At 48.4% G+C, this 8402-nt stretch overlaps 1 protein-coding gene across 3 annotated transcripts in view; it reads right to left on the bottom strand.

Annotated features, from left to right (window-relative positions):
- Window positions 1–394: 394 nt before the first annotated feature.
- The window catches only part of LOC125508531 (Rubisco methyltransferase family protein), a 31038-nt gene continuing 23030 nt past the window's right edge, over window positions 395–8402 (bottom strand). For all 3 annotated transcript variants that reach the window (XM_087525758.1, XM_087525759.1, XM_087525761.1), the window contains one exon: window positions 395–766. The gene's annotated coding sequence lies outside the window, so the exon portion shown is untranslated. The remainder of the gene's footprint in view (window positions 767–8402) is intronic.

Here is an 8402-nt window from a genome sequence, read left to right as displayed (position 1 = left end):
AACCGTAACAGCAACAAAGCCTTTATTGCAAAGGGTCAGTTCTTTTGCCAGCTTAAAAAATAAGCCGCCTCCCTAACTTTTCCAGTAAGCCAGCTTATTTTTAAGCCGCCCAAAATAAAATCTACAATTTGACCTATGTTTTGCAAAAAAAAACTGCAACATGAGCCATGTACTGCAGAAAATTACTGCAACACGACCTTTATTGCAGTGGTAGAGGGTGACGCTCGGCCATGCGTAGCAGCGCCCATAAAATTACAATCATTTCTTAAAAAAACTAGAATAAATGCGCTAAGCAGGCCGATGTTTACACAGATATGTACGGAAATACAGCAACAAGTATGTGATGCGATACCGATCTCGAAGCGAACGGTCAGAGTGACATACCGAGAGCATCTGACCTTGGGCAAAGAAACGAATTTTTGGCAAAGCATCGAGAAGATAATCAAACTACAAATAGCGGTATGCAGCATCAGAGCATAACTACTGTCATGCAATTACCAGCTCTGGATCGACAGATTCGGTAATTCTAAACCAGCCGTTACAATAGAATAGCTGAGCCAAGCCAATTTTCGTGCATGTTCTTCTATGCACAAAATGGAAAGTGAGCATGTCCAAGATACCATTGCTAACTCTCAATCATGAAAATGAACACACAGAACGAATCTACACGGCTGGAAAAGCAAATCAATGCACATTTGTGTGCAATAAAACTGTTTGCAGATCTAGTGGAGATCGACAATATCCTTGTTACACTCGAACAGGTTTCCTGCAACACAACAGACATGTTGTGATCACAAATCAGTTAAGGAGCATTCAGTCGCAGAAGTTTCTGATAGCATACCACATACATAAACAGTAAAATCAATAGCAGGTTTACTGCTTCTGGCATTCCTTGGTACAGTAACAGTCATGTATTTGAAACTACTCCCTCTGTAAAGTAACATAAAACGTTTTAGATAACTACTTTAGTGATCGAAAACGTCTTATATTACTTTAAAGAGATGGTATTACTTAATGCTCTGGATGTAACAAATTTTTATTTTCGTTTAAACTTGTACAGACTGAGGTACAATAAAGACAAAATTTTGTTGTGAATAGTATCTTAGAGAGAAACAATGTTAATAAATATTCACTGCACAATTAATCTTTTTTATTCTCCTGACATGTATTGTATTTTGAAATGAAATTTTATAGGATGCTAGATTATACTACAATCTATATGTTGTTCAAAAACAACTTTCAACGAGGGGGAGGGGGTGTACCCTTAGCAATGTGGTTAGCATGAGTAGGCGAGGGTATGTACAACAGACTTATAGCAAAGGTTGTCGTACACTCATACAACAATCTTTCTAAAATTAGGTTCAGTCGCCTCATCGGAGCACAACCTATGTCCTATGAGGAGAGACATCAAGCGTGGTGCTCAGCACACAGAAACTTGAGTGTTACCGCTTCCGATGTCCCACGACCCTAGACTAGTCCGAGCCTTACCTAGGCCCCTCGGCCTACGATACCCGGCCTCCAGTCGAGCCTCAACTCTTAGGAAGGGGGAGAGTGACTCTCTTGAGTTTATTCAAGTAGGGAGTGAATGATTTACATGCCTATTAGGGGCCTTATATAGCCTAGGTGATGCGGAACATCCTACGGTCATCCCCATGGACCTACCTACGTCTCCCCAAGTGCCAAGTGGACTGATGACATGAGCACGTGCAAGAGCTCTCGAGACCGAGGTGACATCTCTACTTAGTGATATTCCGTATGATCCACATGAGACATGGCTACTACCTAAAGCCGGAACGCTATGCGTGCTTAGGTACCAAGAATACTCTCCCCGACATGCTCATGATGATGGACAAATCCCCAAGTAACGAAGGAGCACGACGAGAGGAACCAGAGAAAGGCTACAGGCCCCGAACATCCGGCCCCTGGAGATGTGAACCACAGCAGCAGCCCAGCCAAAGAGCACCTACAGGCACCAGACATCCGGCCCGACCAGCCCCGAACATCCAGCCCAGCCCCGGAAATCCGGCCCCTCCTATACATAGAGCAACCGGAATCGGTCCCCGCCGGCCCGACCAGCCCCAGACATCCGGCCCAGCCCCGGAAATCCAGCCCCTCCTATACATAGAGCAACCGGAATCGGTCCCCGCCGGCCCGGACATCCGGCCCGACGCGAGCCGCTGAACATCCGGCCCCTGTCTGCGCACAGTGAACGGGCCAAAGGCCCATGTATCCCTCCAACTCGCCCCAACTTGTACAAGCACTATATATAGACCTCTCCCCTCTCCATCTAGGGTTAGCAATGTGATGGCTCATTAGAGATAGAGCTTTGCTCATCGACTTATCCCCTACTCCTTTGGAGACCGAGACCTCCTAAGGAGAAGATCCCCCAAGTGGATTCAAGACCCCTCCTGAGGGAAGATCCCCCTATTGGATTCAAGACCCCTTTTGAGGGAAGATCCCCCTAGTGGATTCAAGACCTCTTTCCTCATGGATTGGGATGAACTAGTTACCATGTATCCTCCCTTGTTGACTTTGGATCTTGTATCTCCCCTTTGTGTATGTGGATTTAGGACATGTGTGATTGGATCTCGTTGATTTGAGTGTTTTCCTCTCTTGTGTTCATCGTGTTCTTCGGGAATTCCCCTCAAAATCATGAAAGATCGGCCATTAGGGTTCCGCCCTACATCATCCTGGTATCATGAGCCATGGTTGATCACAAATTTGGAGTCCCTACCCCCACCTTCTAGCCTAATCTTGCTTTGTTTGTCCCAATTTCGAAAATCCTCACAAAAACAGCCCTACCAAAAAAAAAATCTGATTTGTTGGTGTGATGTTTTGTTTGATTTGATCCATGGATTTGCTGTGTTACTGGTGGATCTAGCTTCCCTCCACTTTTCCCCAATTTCCATCCACGAAATTCCACGAATTTTTGCCCTGATTTTTCTTTTTCCCACCTAGTTCATCGAGTTTGTCCACGAATCAGAGGACTTGGACATCCGGCCCCTGGCAGCAATAAACATCTCCACCGCCACCATATTTCCCCAACTTCACCAATTTTGACCGGAGTTCCACCTATACTTCCGCATACCACCATCGCTTATCCACTATCACCTCCGACAATTTTGACACATTTGTTTTGAGAATTTGAGTTGCGGTTTCTATTTCCTAACGTGTTTCGGCTACTTAGGGACGGTTCGACACCGACATCACCGCCGCTCATCTTCGCCACGAATTCGTCATCGACCACTTCCATCATCATCCGCCATTGCTTACAAATGACAAACCACCGTCAGTAACCTCGACGACATCTTTGTATACTCTCCCTTGCCATTGCATTGTTAACCCCGAGCCCATTTTTGCGTCACTTTCCTATCCATACTAGCCATTTGAGTATTACCGGGCAACATTACTTGTGCACTTTAGTGATAATCGATCTGCACCTTCCATTGCATGCATATATCATCGTATCATCTCTTGTGTTATCAATTGTTCTCGCATATACATCATTGCTACCTTGGTTCAAAAATTTCGCATAAGTGGCCAAAGGACAATATCAAAAGAACAAAAAGCTTTTAAGCAAGAGGAAACAAAAAGCTTGTAAGCAATAGCCATAGCATCCCCACATTGCATATCAAATTGTCATATTCGATCATCTTGGATCATAGTGAGAGAACCACCGGGAGCCATACATACATAGCATACTTGGGATAAAAAGTCGATACGCTTTGTCTCTTATAGGTTGTGCATAAGTCTTGTATCCGCCTATTGAGCAATCGTGCTAGCCTCTCTCTAGAGTTGTGCAACAAGAGCATTTTCCGTCGATTCCACATTTTGAGCTCGTTCCTTGGTTGCACGACCCCATTTATCTATCCGTGCGTGTGTTTCCGTGTGCCACATATTGCTATTGGTCTACTTATTTCACTTGCGAATTTGTGAATCTCTTTCAACATTATTGAATCTTGCTAACAATTGCATAATTTTTGTGCCACCATCCTCACCAAGCTACTCCAAAAGATTTACTTGTATAGGTGTGAGAATCGACAAGATCCGGCACCAATTGTGCTACTTCCATAATACTACATTGGGGGATCTTTGATCCATCTTCAACATTGGATAAGGTACATTTGGTCTAGTTCTTTGCTTTCTTCCACTCACATATTTGCTTGAGAAAATGGATAGGCCAAGTACTTCTACCAACCCACTCTTCATCGAGCAAGAAGAGAAGCCCAACAACTATGTCACCAAGAACCAACTATTCAGTGTCGTGGTTCTAAGTCTGACAATGATGTAGGGGGGTAAGTATGAAGAGGCAAGACCTTAGCTATAGAGGAGTTGTAGGAACGCAAGATTTACGAGTTCAGGCCCTTCTCGGAGGAAGTAATAGCCCTACGTCTCGGAGCCCGGAGGCGGTCGACTAGATTATGGGTGTGTGAATTACAGGCGTGCGAACCCCTGTTTCGGAGGAGGGGGTGGCTTATATAGAGTGCGCCAAGACCCCAGCCGGCCCACGATACAAAGGGTTCAATGTACATTAAGGCAGGGCGTTACTGGTAACGCTAGTAATAAAGTGCTATGATGACCATAAAAGCTACTTAATAACCGACCGTTAGCATGCGGAGTGCCTTTAGGCCACCTGACCGTCGAGTGGCTTGGTCTTGGTCGAGTGATTGCTTCTTGGTCGAGTATCTTCAAGTCTGTCGAGTGAGAAGCCTTCAAGTCGATTGAAAGATGATTTCTTCTGGAGATGTCCTTGGGTAGGTCAGTTTGGACAGGTCCATGACCCTACCCTAAATACACAGCTTCATCATTAGCCCCCGAATGGATCGAGGTTTGAGTGGGACAGGGTTTGAGCATTTTTCCGACTCGTTTTTCATTGGGTGACGTGACTTTGGCAATTGTACCCTGCACAGCTCCCAACGTTATTGACCTCCCTGACGATGATGAAGAGCCCGAGAGGCCTTTGACGAGGAAGAGTAGGCAAGCTCCTACGATAGAGGCGCTACGGTCGACGCCGAGGGCGGAACCAGTCGTTCAGGACGCTGGCGACGCCAATCGGGGTTCTGTTACCTTCGCCGTGCCACTATCGAGTGCCTTGCCTTCTTCGTCGACTGCTCAGGCCCCTGTCGACCCACCTTCGGTTTTTGCGACCCATCATGTCCTAGAAGACGAAGTGAATGCTGCCAGGGAAGCTATACGCCAGGCGGGTGTCATGATGAAGAAGATGAAGATGGTGCGAGACGCCAGTCAGGCCGCCTACGACGCCAGCTCAGCTCTCCAAAGCAACGTTTAGGTTAGTTGGTCGCCGCTTGTTCTGTTAGGATATGATATCTGAAGAGTCCTTTCTGAAAATCTTTGCGTTAGTACACCCATTGGGTGCGTTGCTTGAACTCTGAATTAGTGGGGGCACGCTGAGTGCACCCACTGGGTGTAGTCCCCGAGACTGCGGTGGAATGCGGGCAGTCGACTGTAGTCTTTGTATCTTGTCGAGTGTAAACCGAATTGATAGTTTGTCTCTTCCACTCGGTCTGGTCGAGTGGGGTCGGAACCGGTGGGGGCATGCCAAATGCACCCACTGGGTGTAGTCCCCGAGACCGCGGTCGACTGCTGGCAGTCGACTGTGGTCTGAGCTCTTTCTGTTATTTTTTTTTTACTCCCTGCACTCGACTCCGGCGGACCGGTCGAGTGGGATCAGAACCGGCGGGGGCACGCAAAGTGCACCCGCTGGGTGTAGTCCCCGAGGCTATGGTGGACTGCGGGCAGTCGACCGTAGCCTTAGTAACTTTTTTTTGCTGTAAAAATAACTTCTCCCCTTTGATTTCAGAAATCTTGTGATCTTGGAGCTCGCTTTGCTGACTTGGAGAAACAGCAGATCCAACTGAACCTTGACTTGGAGCTGGCCAAGACAGAGCTGCAAAGGGTCAAGGACGACGCCACTGGTAAGACGAATTTGTCGACTGGTCTGTCTTAAGCTTGAGTTCTCTTCTGCTCTTTCTGAATCAGGCATCATTTCTTTGTAAAAAAACTGAGAGAAGCTCTGGCGAAGGACCAGGATTTGGATGCTGCTCGAAAGGAGGCTGACGACAAAACCGCTCTAGCTGCTCAGAAACTGGCTTCGGTCGGCCAGTTGGAAGAAGAGAATACCAGGCTGAAGTCTGCTCTGAATGACGCCAACAAGGAGTGCTCGCGCTGGAAGAAGGAGAATCTCATCCTGGGCGAGAAGATGGAAAGCATTGCTCGCAGGAGGGACGATCTGGAGAGCTACCTGAGGAGTCTTGCCAAGAAGTTGTTCATCAAGCTTGAAGGTGCACATTTTGTTCCGACTGATTTTTTTTTGTGTCGACTCGGCGTATGTAAATTGACTTATCCTTGGATCGTGATGCAGAGTTTTGCCAGAACTTCAAGGAGGAGACTGGGCGGATCAAACCTGGTTTAGATCCAATCAATTCTCCTGTGAAAGATGAAACTGCCATGAATCTGCTCCGACTGAAATCCCGCATTGACGGTGTCGTGGACTACTTGGCTCGACTGAAGGTTGCCATGTCGCGGATCGACCCGGCACTTTGGCCAGAGGCTGTGCTCCAAAATGATCTTGAGTCCCTGATTACTCGACTAAATGAAATCCCTGACCGAGTGCAGGAGTGGAAGAAGTCTGCTGCTCGGTGTGGCGCTGATGTGGCTCTGTCTTTGGTTCGTGTCCACTGCAAGGAGGTGCGACAAGACAAACCGGCAGCAATCAAGGTCGCCAACACCCAGAAACATGACTTCCGGACTTTTATGGAGACTTTCATTGCTGCAGCCACTCGGATAGCCGACGGCGTCGACCTGGATGAGTTCGTCGAGCCTGCCAGCCCTCCTCCTGCGGAGTAAACAAACTTTTATGCCTCACTTTAAATTCGCCTCGGAATGCCGAGTGGTTTTTGTAATCGTTAATCTCTTTCGGGCGGAATGCTCGAGCACTTTGATTTGTGGTCCGAACTTGGTTTATCGTCGAATATCTTTATGCATTCCCCGTCGGGTGGGAATCGTTCTTTATTCGAGACAACCTTTGTATTTGCGGCGCAGCTCCGAAGGAGACGGTAGCAGTTGACCTGCACCTCATCGTCTTTGCGGGTCAGCGATGGATCATACGTTGTATTTGTGGCGAAGCTCCCCAAGGAGGAGGCGGCAGTCGACCTGCCCCTTGTTACTGCAGAGCAGGATGAAGTGTGCGTTGTATTTGTGGCGAAGCTCCCTAAGGAGGAGGTGGCGGTCGACCTGCCCCTTGTTACTGCAGAGCAGGATGTGTTTCAAACTTAGGCGAGCGCTGGACTGCAGCTAAGTCCCCAAGCGGGAGGGCTGCTCTCCACTCGGTAAGATTTTTCCAAGCTTAGGCGAGTGTCTGACCGCAGCTAAGTCCTCAAGTGAGGGAACTTAGGCGAGTACTGGACTGCAGCTAAGCCCCCGAGTGGGAGGACTGCTCTCCACTCGGTAGGATTTTTCCAAACTTAAGCGAGTGTCTGACTACAGCTAAGTCCTCAAGTGAGAGAACTTAGGCGAGTACTGGACTGCAGCTAAGCCCCCGAGTGGGAGGACTCCTCTCCACTCGGTAGGATTTTTTCAAACTTAGGCGAGTACTCGACTGCGGCTAGGTCCTCAAGTGAGAGAACTTAGGCGAGTACTGGACTGCAGCTAAGCCCCCGAATGGGACGACTGTTCTCCACTCGGTAGGATTTTTTCAAACTTAGGCGAGTACCTGACTGCAGCTAGGTCCTCAAGTGAGAGAACTTAGGCAAGTACTGGACTGCAGTTAAGCCCTCGAGTGGGAGGACTGCTCTCCACTCGGTAGGATTTTTTCAAACTTAGTCGAGTACCTGACTGCAGCTAGGTCCTCAAGTGAGAGAACTTAGGCGAGTACTGGACTGCAGCTAAGCCCCCGAGTGGGAGGACTGCTCTCCACTCGGTAGGATTTTTTCAAACTTAGGCGAGTACCTGACTGCAGCTAGGTCCTCAAGTGAGAGAACTTAGGCGAGTACTGGACTGCAGCTAGGTCTTCAAGTGAGAGAACTTAGGCGAGTACTGGACTGCAGCTAAGCCCCCGAGTGGGAGGACTGCTCTCCACTCGATAGGATTAAACCCTACCCTAACCTTCCCCTCTCCACTACGACCCGCTCCTCGGGGGAGGGGTGGGCACTCAACGTCGATCATCACGATCGAATCGGTGATCATATTGCTCATGGTTACCATGCTGATTATGCCGGTCCCCACGTCCTTCACGCCTCGGGGGCAATCTTGGGCTATGAGCCGACTGGACTGTGTCTGCGGCAACGGATCTACTGTGAATCCTGTTCCACGACTGAGAAACAGCGGAATTTTGGTCTCCTGCTGCCCGGAGCAACGCTCTGATTTACAGCAAGCCTCTGCCA

The sequence above is a fragment of the Triticum urartu genome, chromosome 5A (genome assembly GCF_056163025.1).
Source record: "Triticum urartu cultivar PI428250 chromosome 5A, HENAU_Tu73, whole genome shotgun sequence".
NCBI lineage: Eukaryota > Viridiplantae > Streptophyta > Magnoliopsida > Poales > Poaceae > Triticum > Triticum urartu.
This window is presented reverse-complemented; position numbering and strand designations above follow the sequence as displayed.